The sequence below is a fragment of the Pecten maximus genome, chromosome 15 (genome assembly GCF_902652985.1).
Source record: "Pecten maximus chromosome 15, xPecMax1.1, whole genome shotgun sequence".
Lineage (NCBI taxonomy): Eukaryota > Metazoa > Mollusca > Bivalvia > Pectinida > Pectinidae > Pecten > Pecten maximus.
This window is the reverse complement of record NC_047029.1, coordinates 19,455,598-19,480,984: the sequence shown is the minus strand read 5'-3', so window position 1 is coordinate 19,480,984 and position 25,387 is coordinate 19,455,598. Positions and strand designations below refer to the sequence as shown.

At 34.2% G+C, this 25,387-nt stretch overlaps 3 long non-coding RNA genes across 3 annotated transcripts; all 3 read right to left on the bottom strand.

Moving 5' to 3' along the window:
• Positions 1–315: 315 nt before the first annotated feature.
• On the bottom strand, positions 316–3,928 carry LOC117343731. The gene is made up of 3 exons (XR_004536072.1): positions 3,907–3,928; positions 1,393–1,408; positions 316–518 (listed from the first exon to the last, which is right to left on the bottom strand). It is a non-coding gene; the product is annotated as an uncharacterized LOC117343731 (long non-coding RNA).
• A 1,646-nt stretch (positions 3,929–5,574) lies between these two features.
• On the bottom strand, positions 5,575–7,918 carry LOC117343730. The gene is made up of 3 exons (XR_004536071.1): positions 7,821–7,918; positions 6,049–6,072; positions 5,575–5,592 (listed from the first exon to the last, which is right to left on the bottom strand). It is a non-coding gene; the product is annotated as an uncharacterized LOC117343730 (long non-coding RNA).
• Positions 7,919–17,035: 9,117 nt separating this feature from the next.
• LOC117343251 lies at positions 17,036–20,894 on the bottom strand. The gene is made up of 5 exons (XR_004536013.1): positions 20,759–20,894; positions 19,298–19,318; positions 18,348–18,359; positions 18,033–18,056; positions 17,036–17,288 (listed from the first exon to the last, which is right to left on the bottom strand). It is a non-coding gene; the product is annotated as an uncharacterized LOC117343251 (long non-coding RNA).
• Positions 20,895–25,387: the final 4,493 nt, after the last annotated feature.

Sequence of the window (25,387 nt, the reverse complement as noted above, 5' to 3'; positions counted from 1 at the left end):
AGCCTATTTTTACATCATGACTGTGTTTATCTCTTTATGTCGAACAATGCTATATATGGTTAATTGGGTCTGAACGGCACAGCAATGGTATATATTACTATTGGATGGGGATCTCAACGGTTTCCAAAAGTTTTTCATAAAACATGTAGCGAAATAGCTCCCTTCAAGCGTTGCTCCTCGGCCCCCTGTCATTAAACTGCACACTAGACCGATACGTAAGAGTCACCCTATTTACGCTCTGTGACCTATTCAAGGATAAATAACGCAAAATTGCTGTACACAATTCGTTTATTTCGTTAAAACTACATCGATAATGAACTTTAATGAATTATTGGTCTTTTGCATGACCCGATCAAAATCTCAAGGTGTTTTGTTTCGAGTTACTTTGGTTTGTCTGCGATGAGGAAAACTTTTGGCAGGCCTTTAGCAACACTGGCGAGTCCAGGAAGTGATGGGGCAGTTTTAATTCATTTTGGTTTTACTGTATCCATCTCTCTATGTGCCCATGGATTTTTTTACTGAATAGAATAAACGCATGATGATTAGAGACATGTATTAAGAATATTTTTTTTCATACAGACAGGACAAGTTATAATTGTGGTTAGTGGATGTCTACACAATACTATTTCAACAGATAGACATTATGCATTCGTTAAATGTTTACTAAAGCGTAAAACTACAATTAAAAAACATTCGTTAAAAGGGAAGTAAAGTTTGTCATATAAAATAAATTTTAAATAAACCTTATATATATATGCTCTCAGTAGAACAATTCACACAGATTGGATGTCTCTATACAAAACACAAATGCATACATCGTAAGAAATGTCGATGGCAATAAGAGTATTAATATCACGAAATTAAATTTGGCTGATTAATGAAAGTTCAAGATGGCAGATATGACAATATGGAAATAAAAAGACAACAACAAATTGGCATAACAATGAGAGGTGATAATCAGTAACAAGATTTAAACAGCATTTTAAGTTAAACTTTGACAAGTACACAGATAAAGGCGAAATGATGCATGCACTGCTTCATAATTTGCATAAACGGGTTATGGGAACATTAAGATTTTTTGTATGTGACTTTTATCAGTCACACATCTCGATTTTTACTAACAAGGAAAATAAAATGGATAATTTACTACTAAGCTGTATAATGAGCTTATGGCTTTCTTATTTGCTTGTTGTTAATTTTTCAGTTCTAGTAACTCTCAACTGCAGATGGAAAAGAGTTACAAAAAGGTCCAAGGAACGCACGGTTTTATAAAGACCATTATAATGGTAATCGCCAATATACTGATCTTTTTCGGAAATCCTTTATTTTCCTGTTCGATATGAAATTAGAAGTGCTTAAGGCACATTGACATTTCTGTTAATTGAAACGTACCTTTCGTGGCCAATATCTGAAATTGCCAAAACAAAGCAATTAACAAGTTATAATTTAAATCATTAAGCATAATACAGAACAAGAAATTGAGAGAAAGGAAGAAATTGATTGCAACAAAACCCCAAAGAAAGTGAAAGGTATTTTGTTTTATTTCCAAGTTATTTATTTTTCTTTCTGTAACCATTTGTCTCTTAGCTTAGCTTAAGCGTAGCTCTTTTAGCTATGGAAAAATTCCCTGCCAGTAGTAGGCCATCACAGATTTAACGCGTTTATCTTCTAAACCAGACATCAGTGATGTCAATATATGAAAGTTATATCAAAATGCCGAAAACAACATATAATTGGAAATGAATCGAAGTCTGCAGAGTGTTTGACATAAAGTGTTTTATGTTGAACAGCTTGAATACCAAACCAACTGCGGAGTTTCGAGTTACACCATTAATAATGTCGCCTTGGAGATGAGATGTATTTGTAATACCTTCAATGTGAGACATATTCTGGTCTTAAAGCGATAAATAAGTAACTAATATTAAATCAGCAGCTAATATTAAATCAGGACCTAATATGAAATCAGTAAATATAATATTAAATCAGTAAATATAATATCACATCAGTAAATATAATATTAAATCAGTAACGTATATCACATCAGTAAATATAATATTAAATCAGTAACTTATATTAAATCAGTAACTTATATTAAATCAGTAACTTATATTAAATCAGTAACTCATATTAAATCAGTAACTTATATTAAACAAATGATGCCAAAAAAGATTGAGTTAGCAATGACAAATAATCAGCTTTGAATAGATAACGATAGCATCAACTTTATGTTACATCTATCGTATAGCCTTTCTTTTTTTCAGTCATTCATGTTCACTCGGGTGGAAGCTGGTGATGATTTCTACTGCTTGAGGGAGTCATCAGTGAAAGCCCACCTGGTCGGGCAGGTACCCCATACCTTTTCACTTCTGAATTGGGAAATAAACAGTTGGAGCCTAGGTGAAAGATGAGGGCGATGTCGACTTTCAATCAATGTATCATGTTTTGATAGCTAAGGAATCTGTGAGTATTTCCTAGAAAACCATAGTTATGGTCACCTCCCAGTATATGTAAATATAAATTCGTTTATATCAAGATACTGCTCAGTCTTAAAATCACTAATGGATACATTATAGCGACCAAAGTCTTTTGGAATGTCAAAGTAATAATAGAAAAAAATTAACAATCAATATTTACAGGTATATCATTGTCAGTGAACTCGAGCAAACGTTTGAACTTATACGCTATATACACCTGTTCGAAAGTCGTCAAAGTCAGACATTATATTCTTATCATGACTGTGAATGATCGAAGCTTTTTAATCAAGTTTTAATACCTACAACATGCTGTACAACCGCGGGTCTTTTATCATAGTGGAAAGTATATGATGCTTACGAGCTGTTATTTCTGTTTCGGTGATTGATACTTAGGTTTAGAAATGTATGTACCGATATAGAACAGTAGTTTGCAAACACGACTTCGTGAATGGATATCAACATGATATTTTCGAATGTCTATAATACAATGTTTTCAGAGAATGATAGGTGGAGGTACCCCGGCCCCTTTGAGTACAGAACCGCTTATTTATAGCTAGTTGCTTAATCACTAAGCTGGATAATCACTATTTGATTTATTGAAAAAAAGTCATGCATATCACAAAGATGAGTGTTAACGCAGCTACAGTACATACCAGAAACGCCGTTCACAAAATGCGACGCCTAGCGGCAGGGCAGATAAACAGGTTTTCGTATTCAGGTCTCACACAACTAATTCAGCCAATCAACTTGTGTTTCACCCGAACCGAGTCCCTGCAGAAAATATGTTTCTTAGGTTTGTAGCTATTTCTTGAGAAAATGATACAAGAAATGAGTACTTTCTATATACGAGAATAAAGAGTCTTGATTTTGAAAATCAAAAGTATACACTCTTGGTATAAAAAGAAAAACGTAGGATTCCATGTGTCAAAAGGGGGCATTCCCCAAGGTGGGGGTTCCCCTGTAACCGCGGTGGCCGAGTGGTTAAGGTGTCCCGACACTTTAACACTAGCCCTCCACCCCTGGGTTGAGAGTTCGAAACCTACGTGGGGCAGTTGCCAGGTACTGACCGTAGGTCGATGGTTTTTCTCCGGGTACTCCGGCTTTCCTCCACCTCCAAAACCTGGCACGTCCTTAAATGACCCTGGCTGTTAATAGGACGTTAAACAAAAACAAACAAACCAAAAGTTCCCCTGTAAATGTCAGGGTTACTGTATTCCAAGTAATGGTATGCTCTTTTATGTTGTTAAGCCTATCCAAAAACATCATTTTTCTGGTAAGAAAATCCTCAAACTTTAATTTGATATAAATTTCACAACATTTGAACTTAAAATGAGCGATTGAGGGGATGGAGTCTTGGTAATAACATATTGTGAAATAGTTAGTTATGTGAGACCTAAAGCTATAGGAGAAGCTGCCTTAAATTTATACGTACCTTGCCGAAGTCCATCATTATCTGGAAATACAAAAACAAACCACAAATTACAATTAACATGAATAATTAAGAAATGAAAATTGGAAACAAACAAATTTCCTATCCCGAAATTAATTATTCGCTTGATGATCTCCATGATATGTACGTGTCTGTACCTTTAGAAACAGCATCATTTAATCAGCGTTTTTGATAACCTGATACCATGAAAGCCTTCCGTGAACATAATCTATGATTTTGAAGAGCAAATTCTGTCAAATACTGGAATCCTGATAAATCCTGATAAGCATTTGTTTTTATTAATTTCTCTTCCAAGTGCTCAATTAAGCCTATAACAAAATAGTCAACATTCTAAGTCATGATCGCATAGAGTTGTGGTACTTCATGGCCAAGAACTGCAATCAATTTTGAAGGGATTTTGAATGTTTTTTTTTATCAGTCTTTAAAATCTCTCCTATTAAACATTTGGTTTTATCCATGTTGAGCAATACCATACCCTATCCAAAACATAAATATGCTTTTGTGTATTGGTGTGTGGGGGAATTTCCCCCTAAAAGAGCAAACTGCTGACTGCTGATAGAATATATCTGTAAACAGAACACAATTATATTTCAGAGATTGCAAGAGAACAAACTGATAGTCGTTATAACACATTCTGCTTCAAAAACAGACAATAAAGGGGATTTTCTTATTTAACTACAAGTATTAACTGTAAACAGTTAGATATCACTGCAAAACTGAACGTTTCGTGTCTATTCATATTTATCAACTTTGATTCAAATTTTGAACAAGAATGAACATCTTAAGTTATTTGTTATCTTGTGTAAGCAGTAGTGGCTTGAATGATAATTGTAATAGCTTACCTTTTGACAGTTTATCTCTGGATACTGCAACAAATATGTTTGTATATAAATATTTGATATTTCATGACACGAATAACCATTGTACATGCATTACAAATAAAGGTTCGTTTTTAATAGCATATATAAAGAAACCCGATCAAGGCATGCTCATTTGGAATCATGAATTCTAAGATTATTTAGTTTTTTGTATTGTCAGGAAAACGTTTACTTTGATTAATATTTTGCTGCTCTTTCCAAATATTAATTTCAACGGTACAAAACTCCAAATATTCAATACATGTCGATATTAAAGATAATAACATTATACACTCAATATTCAGAATTACACGGCTCGTCGAATAGCATATCGCTGGAGATCCAAGAAGAAATAAGAATGTGTTACAGTGTTAAGGTCATTCAACTGATAGAGCATGCTTCTTCGACTCTTTTGATAGAGCCGTGAAATAACAAGCTAGAGAGCAACAGGAATATATCTACTATTATTATCCCCTCGCAACGAATCGACGAGGAGGATATATAGGGATAGGCCCATACTTTGGCGTTCATGTGTAACCAAGTGACGTCATCGCTCTAACAGTTTCATTTACGATCCAGTTATAATCAGACAAAAATAGTTCTGTTACTTCACTCACGTTTTTACTCGCAATCGTCCCTTGTCATCACACTGTGAAAGACAATTCGTTTGTTGCGTATAGTTCCATGTTTAACTGTTCTCATATATCTGTGAAATTATTGGTGGCCAGAGATTTGATTTACTGGACTTATTTTGTTAGATCCCCAACCAATTGAAAATTTAAAGATTACTTACTGGTTCCATCATAATGCACTGAAACATACAATACATGCATTTTAAGGATTATATTTCAAAAACATGCATCAACTGATTGTCAACTTTAAGATAACCACGTCAAACTTTGTCATATCTTCAGTTTGGGTTTTAGGTAATGCTTCATTATTTGTAATCCAAAAATATATGACATCAACCTTTTATTTTTATTCAATTGTTGAGAAATGAAATGCGCTATGGATTTTTAAGTGTTTCAATTTAAGTCATAAATGGAACTTACATATGTTCATCATTGTATTCAATTCAATACAATGATGAACATCAATAACATTTCTGCCATCGTTGTCACACAAGGACACATTTCGAAAATCAAATAATTTCAAATACGTAGTAATCTAACCAACATATTAAATATTTCATGCTGGTATTTTTTCACGCTCACTAAATGCATGTAAATAACATCGTGATGAAACCTTATCGTGAATTAAAACATACCTTTCCATAAGAGTCGTATTGTGTCTGAAAAGATACAAAACATGAAATAAAATAGATATGACTGATTTCATACATACTTATGAATTCATAATATTAATTGAGTTCATAAAAACATACCAATGATTTCATACTGACATACTAAATGTCATTCAAAACATAAGAGTCTGTGATTATTATTCAATTCTTCATTTCTTATTGCATTCATAATGTCGAAAAGTTATTCAACACGAACATTATCTGTTGGAAAATATCAAAATCATTTTCAGATTAGTGTTCGTAAAATCATGTATTCGCGAATATGCCTGAAGAGTTAAGTTCGCGAAATAAAGTATTCGCGAAATCTAAGTAATTTACGGTATCAAATACCGCACGCCTGTTAGGTACCCACACATAGAGCCTAAATGCATGAAGTTGATTCCTGCGTTGATTTTGCACTGTTGTAGTATAGCCTCTGTAGGAGCTATGTACCAAAATGATTTCCTATAAACGATAATGTTAACGTTTGCCACCGCCCTGTTTAAATCGAGTTTCAACACTGGTCCACTAATCATAATTTTAAATGTTAAAGAATGTCAACTGACAAACCTGTAAATATCTTAAAATTCTACTAATTTGAACTTTTTTTTATGTAGGGACCACAATATTATTTAATTCAGCACCAAAATTTCACCTAAATTTACATTAATTACTCCCCCTGGCAAAAACAGACTGGATTATACATATTTTGAATCTACATGTATTACCCAGCCCACACTTTAAACTTCTCTCACCTGAATATCCAAACAGTAGGCCCCGATGCATTCACCTTCCTATCAAATATTCTGCCTGTACGGGGAAAACCCACAATCTATTTTTGATTTGGTTCTGTGGTCTTTGTAATCACAGTGTACGGACGATGTTTTCACTATATGCTTTCCCTCTTCTAATAGGCATACATTTCAACAAGCTACATGTTACATGTAGGTTAAGTGTTGAAAGTGACTTTACTTATATTTTTAACTCGTTATTTCACATGAGTGAGTATTGGACACACTGTGTATCTGCTAGTGTTTATGATTTTTAAAACATGGTTGTGTCAGTTTCATCTTGGGTAAAATTGGATATAATACGATTTGTGCCGCAAATGAACATGATTTTGATATCTTAGTTGTGTTTTATTTTATATTATTATCGCATCGTAGTTCATTTATAATTTTGAAGTAACGCAACGCGCAGGATTCTCTAGAATGGATATAATTAAAACGATAGTAAGAACAATCTAGAGTTACACGTATAGCTTTTCCAAACATTTCGAAATTCATAAATATGCATAAATTATAGTTATAAACATATGTATACATATGATGTTACGCCCTACACTCGGTACACAGCGCACAACATATGCATTATATTTATAATACATTACTTGAATTAATTGCCATATCTTTCAAATTATCATTTTCATCATTTCGATCCAATATGAAGATGACATCAAGAAATAAAGAGAGGGAGGAAAAAATGTGCATACTTAACAAGTTTTAAGGTATCGAGTAAGTTATCATGACAAAGTCGTTTGACAATTCGAAGACCATATCAAAATTTTATTAAAATTAAACGCAGTTAAATCACGTAGGTTAACAATGAATTTTATACATACAATACTGATTTAACTGCATCATAATATCATCTCAAATTGTTTCCTTATTTTATCACAGCAATGAATGATATTTTCCATAAGTATCATTAACATACCACAGAAACTACAAGCGCCAAACACCACGAAGTTTACTTACTTGAGTGATACTTGAGGCCAGTGTGGCTAGACATAGCATGAACACAACAAAAATGAATAACTTCATCTTCGGTCTGTTTGTCCTCGTGTCGAAATACGATATCCTTTCGTACTGTCGGATTCCCTTATATACACCCTACCATTGAAGTATCTATTTTTTATTATTTAGTATTTAATGTATAACCTCATCCTGAGCAAATAACAAGTTTCACACTGATATCATTATATCAAACGTTTATTTTTGGAATGTCTTGATATTTATGTTCTAATTTATTCTGATAGCTTATACGTAAATGATATACTGATATACATGATAAACAAATGTCACATGTAAACAGTGCAAATGTAGTACTATATATAGTATAGGTAAAGTGGAATAATCGCTTAGGATAAATGTAGCCGATAACGTTTTTTTTTTTAAATTATAATATATCCCCATTAAAGTTCTACTTATGTGACACGATAACAAAAAAATGACATGTAAAAAATACATTAACTCAATTGCTTACCCGAAGCAGAGTACATGCCTTAAATGGAAAGCGTTGTAACAGCAGGCTTGATTCGTATCGCCTAATGATACACATGTGCTGCTATAACTACGATTCCTATCATATTTATGTGTGTAAGTTACGGCACTTCAAAAGGAAAATTGTCCACGTAAGAGACAGATTTAGCAGGAATACTGATAAACAGGTGTCACAGTCAACACATGGACAGACGCTGTCACAGTATTTTTTTCCCGTCAATATTCGTTATCGCTCCTTTTAATTTTCTGGTCATTTACTCGGATTATGTGGTTGCTGATGTTGACACGTTTATTTCATGATTGGTTCTCACTTTTGTTGCTTGCGTGGATTGATGAAGGGCAGCGAACCTGGTACAAATGAAGTATATTTACGATGATTTAAAATCCTCCCCCCCCAGATTGCCAAATTCATTGGTAGGGGTATGACATAAAAGCTTCATTTTGTAATTCAACTCATCGTAAATGTGTTTACACAATAAAGATCTAAAAACATCTTGAATATTTGGATGTTGATATACATGAATATGGCATTTTCAAGATAAAATGTTCATTTACCATTTTCATAGTGTAAAGACAGCTTGCATGCGCTGTATGACGCTGCTCAAAATAACGTAACGTCATCATTTTATATTGAATAATCATGTCATAAATGATGATATCATCAATTTTGACGCACATTTTCAAGGAACATTGAGGACTCAGTTGTATATTTAATGAAAACTGACAAAATTGATGCTAAGAAATTGTTGATTATTTTCTGTCCAACCTGTTAGAAATACATATTCCATGATAAGCGTAATATCGTACATATGCATCGCGCATACCCACTGATGTTTAACTTTGCATGATTTAATCCTGTTGTTATCTATTCACAAAAGCTGCATTGATATATTCTATATTCCGTCTACATTAGTAGAATGTTTGAGAAAAACATTAGGAGTAAAATTCATTAGCTGACCAATGAAGCGCTGATTATAGGAACTATCGACAGAGACAGAAATTGAAAACAGGAGAACAGCTAAGATGTCCAGTTAGTGCCTATCCGGCGACCTTTCACGCGTCTTTGTAATGCATCGCAAGGAATCATCTTGCCAAATCTGAAAAGGTAATGATAAGATGATGTAAGGATGGTTTACATTTCGAATTATACATTTATATTCATAAACCAATGAATTTGAATAAGACATACTGCAAACGTGGATTTTTTCGCTGTGGTTAACTTCGCGATTTCGATTTGTAAATTAAACGCTTGGGGGTAAATTTCGCGATCAATCCAACCATTTGTAGTGCGAGATTACGCAAATTGATATACAAATAACACGCATGGAGAAATTTCCGCGGTGAAAAGGACTCTGAGTCATAAGCGTACATTCCATTCTCGCGTAAATTTCAACGTTTACACTATATCATATCCCTTCCACATAGCATACAAATCACAACAAACAAGTTGAGTTTGTGCTTTGGGGCTTAAGATTAACTTCAGGAAAAGAACTCCAGGCATGTATATTCGTTAAAAAGAGAATCAGTTTTGTATGGAGAGCATCATTTGACACAATTTATTGTTGTAACTTTATTTGTGAGAACTTTGTGAATATCGCAAAGAAATCGGTAAAATTAAAAAAAAAGTCTTTTTACAGACATGTTGGCCCCCGGACAATTGGGGATCCAGTCGAATTTGGTTTGTTACCATACAAAGCTGATTTCATTGGATAACCACTTAGAACAAGTAATAGAGACATTGTTCTTTAATTTTACCTTCAGATATACTGCTTTGTATTATTTTATCCTTAGATAATTATACTACTAATAAAAAACAACATATATATATTAGACTATATCGATTTCACTACCCTAGAGCAGTTTCACCCTATGAACACCTGGAAAGTCTTCTATAACCTAAACGCATAGTAATGTTATTGAACTTAATTCACTGTTTCACCATTTATGAATAACATCAGTTTGTTCGCTATTGTTATCAATTCAATATTATAGGTAGAGTAACAATGTTTTATCATACCATACTACACAAGTTCCGTGGATACCGAAACGAAAACGAAATATGTAAATGTAAATTATTGAAAGCAGAAGAACATCACACAATTATCAGGGTTAAATTGGCCAGAATGTTGATTTTTCTTTTAATTGCATTCATAGTAACGCGGGTTTGTCTAACGTGACTTAATGATATGAACAACCAAGTAGACTCAATACTGGACTGTAAATAACATGCCAGGATCCTTCTCATCTTAAATCAACGATGCTAATTCGATTCTGTTATGCTAACATTTCTAAGAAAAAATTGTACAGAACAATAAATTTTCGATTACTTACCACATCATCGCACTACAACAATAAAAAATACATTATGTAAATGCAATGATCATTAGATTATCATTTTAAGGGTCGTTAAGATCCACAAGCAAACTCGGCAAACAATCTTGATATCCTAATATTTTATATCAAATTGGTTGTGAAATGACATTTTAATGCAATGATATAGGTGGGAAATTTTCAACAACACATTGGTTTTATACAGTTTGGCATATTTAAAAATAAATCACAGAACACGTGAAAGAACGAAGCCAACCAAGATTCAGTAGCCTACGTAATGAAATTAAAAATTAAAACACGCTTCCACTATTCTCATTTTGTATTACATATGATAAGTATAGAGTAACAGTCTGTTGATAAATAAAAATCTTGCTTAGAAGTTGTTCTTGAATTGAAACGTACCTCCTGAAAGAAGAATGCTCGCTGTAAAAATACAGAAACGAAATGTGATATAATATAATATATAATATGATATATGATATAATCGAACATCTATATGATATTACACCGAATAGTGAACGCCATCTTAAAATATGGATTATGGAATGAATGTTTTCGCAGTTATTGTCGAAGAATGCCATGATTTTATTCAGAAAAAGCGTGGTTACGGTAATCCTTGGCGACTTAAGCATCTGCCGATAGAGCTTTATTATATTTCTCCGGTCCACTTGCTTTGTGATATTGCCGTTCAATAAAATCGACATAGCAGAAGTGCATATTGAAGATAACATAGAAAGAACCTATGGCACTGTGAAAAACTTTTGAAACAACGTATATGAATGACGTCATGTTGTTTTACATAACTCTAGGATCTCTATATGTGTATTCAGTGATTTGCATTATTTAAGAATGTAACGCTGAATATAGATGTATAGGAATGCTCACCCGTTATGCTATGAACACGATAATTAAAAAGTTATGAACAAATTGATTAATTCCACATGCTGTACCTTACTGTATTTCGTAATAGGCGAATTGTGGGGCCACCCTGCAGGGCCGGGATGGTTTCTGCAGGGTTTCTATTCAGAGGACATTGAGGAGCTCTAAAATAAAGCCTGCTGTATCCCTCTCTATGTTGATCGAAGAAGGCGACTATTAGAAGACCACTGAAGTATGAAGTATTTCTTCCCTGTCGGGACATAGACGATACCAAAATATCTTCTGTCCTCATTGCAACATTTGGGATCTTAATCCTTCCTTTTCTCAAAACTCTATCTTTCTATGCTTTAATAGAAAAGGTGTCCACCTGACTTAATCCTGATTTGACCTAGATTTTTATGGCGGGTATCGTGAATCAGAACACGCTTACTATTTCGGACTTTTCCAGGTGTCTGAATTGATCTTTAATTTTGTTGATATGTTGTCCTCTTTTAATCGATTTTGAGTTTTAATTATTGTTTCATTATCATATCGTAATAAAACATATTTCTATATACCATAAATAGTGAAATTTTCAGAAATTACAAAAGGTACAAATGAAAGCTGGCATACATTATCATATATTATTTATCATAATCAATTTTGCATTTTTTTTCGTATTAGACAATACCCGGTTAAAGTCTGTTTGAGAAAATGGTAATAAAATAAAATTTCTCCAACACTCGAAACATACCGATGATGACAAACAACACGCATTATGTTTTTTTTATTATAACTTTAGGTATCTTTTGTTCTGTGAGCTAGTATTAAATCAAAATAACACAGAGGTTAAGCAACAAATTCATTCACACCTACTGACACTCCTCGCTCCTAGACTGAATGCTGCAACGGAAACGTAAAAAAAACTTTTAAAACTGTAAGCAGTAGAATATCAAACAGAAGATCAGTGTTAAATTTGCAAGAGTGTAGATTTTTATTTTAAATATTGGGTATCTGATCAATAATCATGTATTGTAGAATGATAAATTTATCGATCACGTACCATATACTTGCACTGCAACAAACAAAAATAACATATTCGGGATTATAGGTAATATCTTTACTTTAAAGTTCAAACTCGAGTGCGCATGTCCAACATGAGCATCGAGTACTAGGTGAGAGGTCACGTAGCGTTTTGCTGCGAACAGATACGGATACTTCTTTGAATCACTGAATTGTGCATTATTGATCCTACCTCCACATCTAAGAAGTCGTCATCGACGCAAAAAAAGTCTCAACTCTCTGACAATTGACGATGTTTTAGCTGAGCCAATCGTGATACATTTGAGTTCTTCCGAAAATGCGGTTTCTTGCACATTTCGTAACAGTTTGAGGTTCGCTGCTTGTAGTTCTTGTTTACTAAGAGGACCCATTTACCTATTTGAATTTCGTTTACTGTTGCTGATGAATCGGAAAACATAGGCAATTACTAGAGTTTCTTAAATGAGCTATACGTTGCGAAAGCATCACATTATCCAATCCATTTCGGATTTCTCTATCTTTATCCTCTGAAGCAGTGATAGTGTGTTGACTGTCATCATAATCCATGGATTCCTCCTCACTTATAATCGTTGAGAGCAATGAAGTCACATAGGTCAATTCCAACACATACTGCTGTCAACGAATTGTTTTGCATTCATACCACGTGTCAAGCAATCTGCTGGATTACTGTCTGTTGGCCAATATCTCCACGGGTAACCGCTAACTTATTCCTTGATTTCCATGTCTCGGTTATGAACGAACTATTTCAAAGGTTTTGAAGACGACAACAAACTGAGTACTATTTGGCTATCACACCAAAACACAACATTGTTGATATTAATTCTGTCAGTGACATGTTTAACACGTTTTACACCAATAAGCTCTAGTCTTGGCAACGTAGTTTTCTGAACAGGAGCTACTTTGTTTTTCGGCATTAAACGCGTAATATGTGCATTGTTCTATACGTAAGCGCATGTTCCGCACGCTTGTTGACTAGCATTTAAAACACATGATGTGTAGTGGAATCGGATGTGGAAGATGATCCGCCCATGTGTCTCGAAACCTGTGTAGTGAGAACCTCATTTATTTCCTTAGATAAATCCGTCCATTCGGACTGTAAATTTGGCGGCAAACGTTCGTCCCACTATAGTTTTTTTCCCCAAAGGGTTTGCATCTTTGCTTTCACAGTAACGGGACTTAATAACCTCAAAGGGTCAAACACCTTTGATGTTTCTCGTAACACAACATACTTGGTAACGTTTTTATTCTGAATTTCAGAACCATTCCTTGGATATATCAATTTGTTACGTTATACATCCCATCGCATTCCGAGTATTTTCACCATTTGTCGGTGTCCAACATGTTTTCTGAACTGGCGGTCTCACGTAAATCATCGTTGTTAGAGTTCCAAGAACGAAGATATCCCTTGGTGAGTTATACGCGCGATTTGTTGTAGAAATTCAAAACTTGATCTTTGTTATCGAAGCATGCTAATATATTGTCAACATAGAGATTTTCCTCTGACGGATTCTCGTTAGAATTATTCAGTAACGTATCATTAGGGATGAACGGAGAGCAGGCCGCTCCGAAATGGACGACTTTAAACCGATATGTAATGAGCGTGCTTGACGTATCACTTGGGTCTCTTAGCCACAAATGTCGGTTGAAACGGAGTATTTGTTAACTTCATAGGTATCGTTGTCAGATTATTCATAATAAGAGAATAGGACTCGAAGCCGTCGTTCTAACTCGCGTTTTCGGTTCGGTCTCGGCAGCTTCAGTCATACACATTTAGAATGGGTGTGGTCGTCGAATATTTTTACTTGGTGGTGTAGTATGAAGTGTGCCTTAATTCCGGCTACTGTGGTTTCATCATTTCTTCTATAAATCTCCGTTTCTCCTGATCTTTGATAATGTCGCCATACAGCTGAAGTAACTGTGGTTCTCGTTCAAGGCGTCTTATTACGCTTTCTGTTTGGCGTTTCATAATGTCGTAATTGGTAGACAAAATTGGCGTATTGGTTTCCACGGAAGTGTCACAACGTATTTTCCGTCTTGGAAAGTAACTACCGTCGCTTCGTAATCGTTTATTACGTTTTTTTGTTGTTCACCATCATCGATTATTCGACATTGCGGCACATCATATGTGGAATTGTTCATGTATGTGTCAAATTTAGCAAGGACATTGGCAAACAAGTGTCATGGTTCAACATATGGATTGTCGCTGTCATCAATGTTCATTGTCACTCCTTTCAATTATCAAAATACGAATATTTGATAATAAAATGAAATTTGGGTGGTAAAATTTGTAATGGGATTGGTATATAGATCGAACTTTTCATCTAAAAAGTCCCATATATTTTGCTAGAACTAAGAAAAAGCGTAGTTTGATATTCCCAAAGTGTGGCCTGTGGCTCTATTCATCTAAAAACCAGATCAGGAAATCGATTCGCAGCTGTCGCGATCTATAATAATGAATAATGAATGTTCACTACACCACTCGACATCCAATGTAAGGTTAGTTCACAGTTGAATTTATACGGAGGAGCATTAGACATATAAACATTGTGCTTTGTACGGTATATGAATATGCATTGGAGAACAAGTAAAATTTAATTTAGTGTGTTTATCTGCTGAAAAATGGTGATAATCATTCGAATGTTCCAGCTCAAATATTTGAAAATATCAAGGAATTCAAAAACCTGCATATGTTTTAAAAAGGTACCGCTTTTCGTAAACTGTAAGACTTTAAAAGTTTGGTTTTGTTTGGTTTAGTATTATTAAACGTCCTATCAACAGCTTAGGTCATTTAAGGACGGCCTCCCCTGTGTGCAAGATACATCGTGTGTATCTTTTAGAAGGCTACTGTATATTCATGTTTGTCTCTTTACGACCACACGGAGTCGATGTCTACTGTAAAGTGTTTCCTCACAGAGGCATAATGCCGAAGATATCCAGCGGGACACCTCACCCGTCACATTATGCTGACAACAGGCGAACCTGTGGTCCCACCCACTTAATGCTAAGCGATAAGCAGGAGTAGCAACTACCATTTTCATAGACTTCGGTATGTCTCGGCCAGATGACCTACCCAAAGCCTTCCTCACAACCAATTGGAAAAATATATTTTTGAAACAGCCCCTGTGTATAGAACGTTGAGCCAAGAATAAAATGTCTGGCAGCCACTGATTTGCCAGTATGTTATGAAGTGAGAAAATAGATATGTAGCCTGATAGGTAACTATCAATAAGAAATGATGATATAAATTTCTTAGGTCCGATTGTTTTTTTTCCCAAAAGTTCACGTAATAATAGTAAACAGGTAAACATTTAAGATTTTTGAGAATTTTTACTGCGAAATTCACCTATTTTTAAAATGGCTACCCTGGAGAAAATTTGAGCTGAAGGACCCAACTTTTTTTTGATTAGGTGTTATATCAGACCCTAAACTTTTGTTATAAACCATAATCGTCATATTCAATTCAAGAATTTGAATGAAATAATCCAAAACGTTAACACTAAGGTATATAGGAAAACAATTGGTTGGTTGGTCTCTTATAAAGAAGAGAAAAAATAAGATCCACCTCTTACGATCATGCAATGGGGACAGTAGGTACAATTCTGACGTCCTACATGTGGAGCATGGGTCTTTAAAAGTCCTAGTTGAGCTGATAAATCATACCAAGGTAGCACACCACAGTAAGACAGCCTGGCCATGGGCAATTTTTTTGTTAAGCAAATAACTCCTGTATTATGATATGCATAAAAAATGAAAAAATAACTGTACACTTTAATTGGTATATTCAGTATGAATTAGTACATACAGGCTTCACATTTATTAAAACAAAAATCAATAAATTGGTTCCGGATTTTAAATATCCGGATTTTCCGAACGTGTGTTTATACAGGAAATTTAGTTTTGCCTACAGCGCAAAATGGAAGCCCACAGAAAAGGTAAGATAGCGGAAAAACTTAATTTACAACACATGTCCAAACAAGATTAATTCTGTCTTTGGGATAGAGATATTTAATTTTAAATAGGTTTCAGAAAAAAAATTGTGTAGAGAATTGTGCCATTTAGGGTCAAATATCATAATATTTTGCAATTTTTGAGAATTTTTTAAGCTGTTACCATGGTATTCACAGCTCTAAAAATCACAGAAAATATCAGTTTACTTATCCTTCAGAGCTCTATTAAAATTGCAAATGTTGTACAGATTTCAAATATATATACTTTATTAGAGGTTATATGTAAGGTTAACTGGCAATGTTTACATATCTAAAACATGTGCCATATTTTTCAGAATTTGGCATTTTTACTGTACACTGCTACCCAATTATGAAACGTCTCTGTAATCACTCACTTAATGATAACTGACAAAAATTGATGCTAAGAAATTAAATAGTTTATTTTCTTTCCAACATATTAGAAGTGGAAATTCTATAATCAGCGCAATGTGGTAAATGTGTATCGCGTATATCCACTGATGTTTAACTGCGCAGCACTCATTCTGTTGTTTCCTATTCACAAAACATACTTTGATATATTCTTTATTCCGTCCACATTACTAGAAGGTGTGAGAAAAATATTAGGTGTAAATTCATTAGCTGATGAATGATCTACAGACAGAGACAGAATTTGAAAACATTATGGAAGAACAGTTGTCTAGTTGATGCCTATCTGGCGTCAATTAACCATGTCATCTGGCCAAATCTGAAAAGGTAAGGAAAAAATGCTATGATATATGAATATATTCATAAAACCAATGTAATTGAATAAAATATTTATCATATCTCTTGCATATAACATATAAAAAAAAAAAAAAAAAAAAAAAAAAAATGCGTTTCTGGTTTGGAGCTTAAAATTAACTTGAGAAACGACCGGCATGTGAATTCTTCAAAAAGAGAAGTTAGAAGTTATTTTATATTGAAACGAACCGCATCCATTAACTCAAATATTTAATTTGTTTGATATTCATTTTCAAAAATGAAATATTGTCTAATACTGCTTCAGTACTGCAATATTTCTTATTATTTGTGATATATTTCAATAAAACAGGTTGAATAACCGAACTTAACAACTTTATTTACCTAGTCAAATTGTTGTTTGTCAGCAGACGAAGCTGATTTCATTGGAAAACCATTTGGAACAAGTAATAGACATTGTCCATTAATATCACCTTCAAATATATTACTTTATATTATTTTGTCTTTAAATTAATAATAAAAAAAAAACACAACAAAAAATACCCCCCCCCCCCCCCAACCCCCCCCCCCAAAACAACAACATATAGACAATATCGATTTGATATACCGTTATGACCACTTGACAGTCTTCTATAGCTTGCACGCATTGAATTATTATTGAACTTAATTCGCGATTTCAACATGTATGAATAACATATGTTTGTGTCAATAGTACAATATCGTATAGGTAGAGCAAAAACTTTTACCATACCTTATCACACAAACGTTGTGGATACTGCAACGAAAACGCAATATATTTATTCCAATAATTTCAAGCAGTAGAATATCACAGACATCAGGGTTAAATTGGCCAGAATGTAGGTTATTATTCAAAATTTCGCCTCCATAATCCCGCGTGTTTGTCTAACGTAAGTAAATAATATGAACAACTGGGTACACTCAAGACTGGACTGTAAATGGCATGCCATGACGCTTCTCATCTTAAATCAAATATGCGAATACGATTCTGTTATGCTCACATTTCTAAATAAGGTTATACAGAATGATAAATTAATCTATAACTTACCACTTTATTGCACTGCAACAGACAAAAATGCATAACGTAAAAGCAATGATCTTTAGAATGTCATTTTAAGAATCGTTTTAAGATCTGCAATTATGACATAAATATGATCGTCTATAAAGCAATACTACATTTGGATTGATTCCATGCATTAGACATTTGTAAAAAGGAAAAAAGACATAATGATATCCTAATATTTTGTATTTATTTTGTTGTTGTGAAATGGCATCTTGTACAAAAGTAGGTGTTGAAAATGTTAGTATATAATTCCGGCCTACACATGGGTTTAATATGGACCACAGAAACAAATAAGAAATAGGTTGTGGGTTTTCGCCGTTTGGGCAGGAGATTTAATAGGAAGGTGGATGCATCGGGGCCTACTGATTGAATATCTAGGTGAGTGAAGTTTCCAAAGTTTTATGTGTGGGCTGTAGATGTAAAATATATAGAAAAAAAGTTTTTTTTTCATAGCCTGTTTTTGTCAGGGGGAGTTAATTAAGTGTGTATTTTGTTTGTAAATTTAGATGAATTTTTGGTGCTGAATTCAATACAAGATGATGGCCCCCTTATAAAAAAGTTCAAATTGGAAGAATTTTTTAATGATTCTATTTACAGGTTTCCGAGTTGACATTCTTCAAAATTATGGCTAGTGGACCAGTGTTGAAAACTCCATTTAAGCTGGACAGTGGTAAACGTTAACATTATCGTCTATGAGAAATCGTTCGGTTCCATGGTTCCTATATAGTGTTGTGGAATCATTAATGATCAGAAAATAATCACAGAACACGTAAAACAACAAAGCCAACCCGGATTCAATGGACTACGTATTGAAAAGAATAACAAAATGCGATAGCATTGTTCTGATTTTGCATAAAATATGACAAGCATAGAATGAAATTTGTGTTGATAAATGAAAAATCATGCTTAGAAGTTGTTCGTGAATTGAAACGTACCTTCTTAAAGTGTAAAGTTCGCTGTAAAGATACAAAAATAAATATTGATAGAATATAATATGATACAATATAATAGAAAATCTAAACAGTATCGTAACATATTATACAGAACAGTGAATATCACCTTAAGATATGGATTATTGCCAAAACTCTACTCTACTCTACTATACAACTTTTTTCCCTCTAAGTTTCATCCATGATTAAACGACAGTATTGAAAGCAAGGAGAGGGATAAAGAAGTATCACATATAAGAAGGGGAGGGGGTTTCTTTTCTTCTGAACTGTATATTTCCTGTTCGGTATTTTTCAAAAACGACAAGAAGAATGTTTGCATAGACACCAATGCCAAGATCCTTTTTTTTGCAGAAAAAGCGTGGTTATCAAAGACTAAAACATCTCCCCATAGAGCACAAATGTGTTTTCGAAAAATTGCAGTGCGATCACACAGTTATAAAAAACGCATTCTGAATATCTACTGTCTTTCACGTATTTTATTTATTAAAAGCTTTATTTTATTACACGGACCTATTTGTGTGATAACGTGATATAGTAGAAGTACATATTTAAGATAATATAGAAATGAGCTCGGTTTGGTTTGTTTTTGTTTAACGTCGTATTTACAGTCAGGGTCATTTAAGGACGTGCCAGGTTTTGAAGGTGGAGGAAAGCCGGAGAACCAGGTGAAAAACCACCGGCCTACGGTCAGTACCTGGCAACTGCCCCACGTAGGTTTCGAACTCGCAACCCAGAGGTGGAAGGCTAGTGATAAAGTGTCGGGACACCTTAACAACTCGGCCATCGCGGCCCCAAAGAAACGAGCCCTGGAACTATGAAAACACTATTGAAACATCGTTTATGAATGACGTCACGCTGTTTTACGTCACTCTTGGCTCTCTATTTGTGAATTCCGTGATTGAAGTTATTTAAAGTAATAACACTGAAAATATTGCAATGAGGCAGCAGATCTTATTTGGTCACGGAAGAAGGTACTCGATTCTTAAGGGCGCCCATTTTTTGGCGTCTTCTACGATACACATGCAAGGAAATATAGCGGACCTTATTCTAGGGCTCTGTACCCTGAACAGAAGAATTGGAAAAACAACCATCGACCCTGCAGGGGGAATGATATAATATATTTTATGTTTATAGGCAATAAACAGTGATTTTTTAATAGAAATTACAAGAGGTAGAAAATGAAAGCTATTATGTATTACAAAAGACTATGTTTAATCAATTTTACATTTGTTTGTGGATAAGACAATGACAGAAACACGATATTCAGAATTTAAAGTCTATTTCAGAAATGGTAATAAATCAACATTTCTACGACACTAAAAACAATTATAACAAAACTGCTCGTAGTATGCTATGATTCCACTATAATTAAAGGCATTATCTGATTTTGTTAGCTAGTATCATAAAACAACAGCACAGAGGTTAAATAACAATTGTTATACACACCTTTTCACACACTTCTTTGCACACCTCGTCTTGACACTGCAACAAAAACGTAATATATATGTTTAGAATATTGTAAGAAGGGGAATACCAAACAGAAAACCAAATTTTATGTAAATGTCGCCTCCATGATATCGTGTGTTTGTCTAACGTGTCTTAATGTTATTGACAAATTGGTATCAGACCAATAATCATGTTATGCTAATATTTCTAAACAACAGGTTTTACAGAAGGATAAATGTATCGACTACTTACCAAATTCTTGCACTGTAACAAACAAAATATCTCATTCGGGATTACGTGCGATATATTGCTTCTCTATACATAACGTTAAGGGAATTATCCTTAAAAATGTTTTTAAATGTTAATTCTCAAGATCCACGTTCAAACTGAGACAAAATCATACAAATTTCGTTTAGGAATGAAGTCTCATGTGTGTCTAAACACCCATACATTTGGTTTGTTTAATGCATTAGATTATTACAAAAGGAAAACAAAACGTGATATCCTTATATTTCCTATTGATTTAATTGTTGTGAAATGACATCTGATACATAGATGTGGGTTAAAAACCTAAGCATACATCCTGCCTACATATTTCCAAGAATGCATTAATTTGGTATATAGTGTTATATCGTCATCAACACAAAAAGCCGAATTCGAAAACAAGATAATTACAGAACACGTGAAACACCACAATCTACCCAGGTTGAATGCCCTACGTATGGAAGAAAGTAATGGGAAATAAAATGCGCTTGTATTTTTCTCTTTGCATAAAATTTGAGATGTATATGATACTAGAAATTGAGTTACTTGAAACGCACCTCCGTGAGGATCTCTCTTTGCTGAAAAGATATAAAAGACATGATTATTTCAAATGATTTAGGAATTCTAGATGTAAGTGGCTTCACTTTCATAACACATTTTATGCATGCTCCACATAAAACCAAAACCAATGATTGAATTGAAAAGGCAATATTATACAAGATGACAATTTATTATAGAAACATGAAAATTATTATCATCAGAAATATTTTGAAAAGCTCATCATAAGATGGCTAATTCCGCATCAGTATTAGAACAAAATACAAATTGTATGACAATTTACATCCTTAGGTGGGTATTCGACAGAATTACGCCAAAATACAAACCGTATGACAATAATCTTAGGTGGGTATTCGATAGAATTACACCGAAATAGAACAAAATACAAATTGAATGACAATTTACATCATGAGTGGCAGAACTACCCAAAACCGTATTACTTGTAAAAGGGTTGAATGAGGGTGGGCTTCGAATTAGCTTAATTTTAGATTTAGTTCTATATGCGTAGAAACAAAATGGCGATGATGAAATTTTTTTTTCAAGTGAAGAAAAGTAAACAGCCAATCATCGACCAGCAAGTTATGTATGCTCTGGGGCCCCAACGGGATAAAAAGGCCCCATAAAGGGACATAACCCAAATAGAATAAAATTACAAAAGAACATTTATGTGTTACAGCATAAAGTCAGCTATTTGCATATTTTGCATTTACAGAACACCATTTAACATTAAAACATTAAATCACGTATTTTGGATTATTAGCTGTTTTCAATAACTGATAAAATCTTCCAAAAACGGTTTCTTCCTATTAAGATTTAAACATGCTTTATCAAATTACTGAAATCCAGGAAGAAGGTAGGGAAATCATAAAAAGTGTAAAAAAAAATCAAAATGGAGGTTTGCTAACCTCTTATTCTTCTGAATTTAATACATTGTGTGCTGGCTGTGCAGAACTGTCGCTAAATAATAATAATAATAATAAAAACGATACCGCACACGTACATGTTCAAGATAAACATGAAAATAAGTTCTGTCCCTGTGAAACCCTATTGAGACATCGTTTATAAATGACCACCACAGAGCCAAATAAAAAATAGAATGTGGGTTTTCCCCGTTTGGGCAGAAGATTTAATAGGAAGGTGAATACATCGGGGCCTACTGATTGGATATTAAGGTGAGAGAAGTTTCCAAAGTTTTAATATGTGGGTCGGGCAATACATATAGATGTAAAATATATAGAAAAAAGTTATTTTTTCCTAGCCTGTTTTTGTCAGGGGGAGGTAAATAAGTGTGTATTTTGTTGTTAATTTAGATGAATTTTTGGTGCTGATTTCAATACAAGATGGCGGCCCCCATATAAAAAAAGTTCAAATTGGTAGAATGTTTTATAATTCCATTTAGAGGTTTCCGAGATGACATACTTCAAAATTATTGCTACTGGACCAGTGTTGAAAACTCCATTTAAGCAGTACAGTGATAAACGTTAACATTACCGTCTATGGGAAATCATTTGGTTCCGTGGTCCCTATAGGGAGCTACCGGATTTGACAGTTTATGCCGTTCAGCGTCCCTGGACACCAGATTACGGGACCCATCTGAACATGTTCGGCTGGGATTTTCATCATGGGGGTATTTTGGCAGAATTTAAGCAGGAAATTAGATTCTGAGCTTGTTTATAATGAAAATATGGGCCTGTGTACAGTGTAAAGGGGGCCATAGACCAGGTTAATAGGAAACTATAGTATTTATTTCAATGGTAGCTGTATAACGCGTGTTTCGTAGTCCCGTGGTGTGTCTGGTTGTTCTGTAGTCAGTACCCCGGTTCGATTTTTGGTGTTTTTTCTGGTTGTACTCTTGACTCTAGCCCGGTTCGGTGTTCGGTGATGTGATTGGTTGTTCTGTTGTCACTACCCCGGTTCGATTTCTGGTGGTTATTTTGGTAGTTTTGTTGTCCCTAGCCCGGCCCACTGTCCTGTGTGTGTGTTTTGACTCAATTATATACAAAAATGCTCTTGTCCTAGGTTTTATTAGATAAAGGCGAGAAATAAGGGGGTGGGGAGATAGCATGGAGTTATCTCCCCTTGATCTTCAGGGTATTTCTTATATGTTTATATTTTTCAGTAGTACAATATCAATACTCTTATATGACCAAAAGACATCTGTCTGGATTTAAAATTCAGCAAGATATTTCTATTTTAACTAAAAATTTGTTTCAATTTGTATGTCCTTTTCTAATACGAATCTCCATCTCCGGTACCAATAGAAGACTTGACCTACCAGCCCAAGACTTGCAGCTAGCCACTTCCTATTTGGACATCATACCCTATGGTCCTATCCTGTCCCAGAAATGTTAAATTTGAAAATTGTGTACGATTCTATAATCTTCGATATGTGTGTTGGGAAATATGTTTTAATATACCTCTACTCTATTAACGTTATACACGAGTATCTTGCTAAATCGATTATATTCATCTACGTTGCTTAGCTGTCCTATGTGTCAGTCTGCGAACTAAAACAAATGCACTCGGATGTTTCCGACAAGGTTATCAGATGAAAGGTGGACAGAGCTTGTAATTGAAAACATCTGTTGCCAATTGACACGAGAGCAGGGGAAACGTGCTCCCGATGTCGCTGTCATAAACCAAGGGGGTGAAAGATGGGCGGACCTTCGTACCGAGCGCACTTTCTATGTGCAAATGGCAGTTTCTCAAATGTTTAGCCCTATCACGGTTTTCCGAAATTGATGGAAGTGGTCTGAAAAATAGATTGCCAGATGTCATGGTTGATTAATGCGATAAAGTACAGCAAGTTCACACTCGGAATGGAGACTATGATGGTGTACTGTGTTACACAATCAGTTATTCAAACATGAAACCGGGATATCATCAACCACAAATTATTTGCCTACTCAAATCCCGGGTCATGTAGTTATACTTGTTATTTTTTTAAGATATGTAATATAGGCACTATATCCTGTATATTTTAATTTTGGATGAATTTGGTGGCATCTAAATGAGAGGAGACAGCAATAAAATCCGTGTTTTGAAATATTTTCGAGTTAAAAAATACTTCTCCGGTCTGTATCGGTATAGTAATACGGTTTCTTGTTCAGGATTTTTCTTCTTCTAAATTTGAATTAAAGAAAGATGTGAAAAGTAAACATCGTGCTTGTTTATGTCTGTAGACAGAAAAAAAGTGAATTCAAAAACATGCGATAAACGAAACGCCTACACATGTCTATACTAGCCAATATTAACGTTAAACCAAGACTACATGTTTGTTGTTAAGACATTTCCCAAACACAAAAATGTTGAAAGTACAATATCACAGAGGTTAAATAACACATATATAATATCATACCATGTAAAGGAACCAATACCATTCCTGCAACGAAAATGTTTGTATACATCATAACAGTAGCTAGTGTTTTAGATACAATAATAATAACTAAGTTATTATACATAAGAACTGATGTTTTGAACTGCTTGTATGAAGTATGCATCGCCAAGTCAAACGTAAAATATCATAAAAAAGATCCGGCTTTAAATGGCAGCTATATGGTTCTTCTTTATTCTAAATGCTCCTTTTTTATTCTGTATGTTTTCCTTGCGTGGCTAAATAATATGGACAATTTGGTGTCAGACTCATAATCATCGAACACTTTCTGAGACATATAGGAGGGAAATGATGGATTTAAACAATCAAGACATGATTGAAAAACGAATATACTCATGTCTGGCGAATCGATTACTTACATTTTCCATCTCCTACAACAAACAATAATATATATTTCAAGAATTATTGTTTTC